This window comes from Rhinopithecus bieti, unplaced genomic scaffold (genome assembly GCF_001698545.2).
Source record: "Rhinopithecus bieti isolate Rb0 unplaced genomic scaffold, ASM169854v2 repeat_16968, whole genome shotgun sequence".
In the NCBI taxonomy this organism is placed as follows: Eukaryota; Metazoa; Chordata; class Mammalia; order Primates; family Cercopithecidae; genus Rhinopithecus; species Rhinopithecus bieti.
The window spans coordinates 1817-4245 of record NW_016835156.1 but is presented as its reverse complement, the minus strand read 5'-3'; the positions used below and the strand labels follow the sequence as shown (position 1 = coordinate 4245).

The 2429-nt window shown below is 36.8% G+C and overlaps 1 pseudogene; it reads right to left on the bottom strand.

Annotated features, from left to right (window-relative positions):
* Positions 1-580: 580 nt before the first annotated feature.
* Positions 581-1506, bottom strand: LOC108524696 (olfactory receptor 5B3-like; annotated as a pseudogene).
* Between the last annotated feature and the right edge of the window lie 923 nt (positions 1507-2429).

The following is a 2429-nucleotide window of genomic DNA, read 5'->3' as shown; positions in this document are numbered from 1 at the left end:
AAATATGCTAACAATAGGAGCCAATACTTTCATTGAAAGCCATAGCACTTTTATCTCAAACAATAATGCTTAGAATATTCAACTTAAGAAAAAAGTAACAGTAGTCAAAAAGTTATATTTGAATACCTGAATTAACTAAATTATTTTTGTTAAAACCCTAGCCACATTCCCTTTACCTCTGGCTAATTTTTCACTCCCATGTGTATGTGCCCACAGGAGTCACAAGTATGCATTTCTGTTCATGGGTTTGTTTTCCACCAGTTTTTACATGTATGTTACTTGTGTCATATGATAGAGAAAATGCATACGAAGAGTGAGTAAATTACATCTTCCTAATGCATTTTTTTGAACTACATTACTTTATGCTTTCCTTATGCCATTTTTATTCAGGTATTACATTTCTAATCGTTATATTTCCCTTTTCTAGACAACAGACTTTTGAAGAGGTAAGGATATAATTTCCAGAAATGAACTGAAGTGTGGGCCTTAAAATGTCATGAGGTGCCTGGAGAATTTCAGAAAGGAATGAAACTAGGTATTATACAGGATATCAGGATATCATTATTCTGAAATGTAAAACTCACAATCCTAGAGACAATTTTGCCTTCTCAACAATTTTCTTGAACGTACTCTTCACCTCCTTGTTCTTCAGGCTTTAGACCACAGGGTTCAGCATGGGGAAGACCATAGTATAAAACACACTGCAATTTTGTCTGTGTCAATGGAATGTCTGGAGCTGGGCTGTATATACATGAAGATAATAGTACCATAGAAGATGGCAACTGCAGTGAGGTAGGAGGCACAAGTGGCCAAAACCTTCTGGTATCCTGCAGTTGAGTGCATCTTTAGGATGGTGATAAATATAAATAAGTAGGATGTAAAGATAACTAGAAGGGCAAAGAGGATATTGAAGCTGGTTACATAAACAAGAACCACTTCATTCACATGTCTATCAGAGCAAGACAGAGCCATGGCTGCTGGAACCTCACAGAAAAAGTGATGGACTTCATTGGACATACAGAAAGAGACTGAATGTTTCCCCAGTGTGAATGGAGGCATTCAGGGAACCACCCATGTATCAACCTATGGCCAGGCATGTACACACACTTGTCATCATGGTGGTGGTGTAATGCAGGTGTTTGCATAGTGGTCAGAGGTCATTAAGGCCAATAGCAAATGTACCACACTGGCAAAGGAATCAGAAAGGAATGTCTGAGCAGCCCACACAGTATAGGAAATGATTTCGTCTTCTCTAAGGAGCCCAGATATGACCTTTGGAGTGACAACTGAAGAGTAAAAAAAGTCTACCAGAGACAGATTACTGAGGAAGAAGTATGTTTGATTGTGGAGTTGAGAGTACCAGAGAATTGAAATGATCATCCCCAAGTTTCCAACTACATTGATGAGATAGATGAGAACAAACGTGATAAAGAAGGGGACCTACAGTTCTGGGACATTGCTTAGTCCTAAGAAGATGAACTGTGACACTTCTGTACTGTTCTACATCAGTGTTATTTGGAAGCAGGAGACACCCTATATGAATGAGAAATAAAGGAACAGAGCATTAAAGGCAGTAGAGGTTGCAGAAAAATTAAAATGTTTCTATACTTTATGTACTATTTCATTATAGCAATAATATGTGTTTCATGATTTTCCATAATGAAAGCATGAAGTTAACAACAAGATTTAGTGGATTAATTATCAATACAGCCCTAGACTGTTGACTGAAGGATCCACACAGGTCATCTCTCCAGTTTTTAATTTTTATATATATGCAAACTGAGATTTGGAAAAATTTGTGAATTATCCAACATGATAATTCTGAAATTAATGACTCCGTCAGTTCAACTTTTCCTAGTCTAATAAGTTCATAGACTTCTATGTTGCTAATGTGTCCACAGCTAGATACTTTTACTTCTATATTCCTTGATACCTCTCAATAAATTTACAAAATTGAGTAGTTGTTACTTTCATTTAGATTGTGAGGCACCAGAGGTTAAGTATTTTATTCATGTTTACAGAATTATTCATTGGCAGGCAAAGCTTTGACTCCAGACAGAATTGTTACCAAATTTGATTGACTAAATTAATTTAAATAAAACTGAATTTAACTCAATTTAGAATTATTCATTTTCGCTATAATTTCAAACTCAGTGTTTGTGGTTTCACAGTGAATTAACTGAAAGATATGTGCATAGTAGATGTGGTGAGATAACTGGGGCAGTAGACGAATGTGTAAACTGCAGAGGTGTTGCTGAGAGACTGGAAGGAATAGCACTGTGTATGGAGCTTGGGCTCTGGGAAGAGGTGCATGCCATTTCTCCATGTACAACCTAGGAATCACTGATCCTAACCTAACTACCTGAACAAGAATCTCTTCATCTACATAAAGAAGGTGGTAATGAGACCTACCCCAAGGTATTACTTGG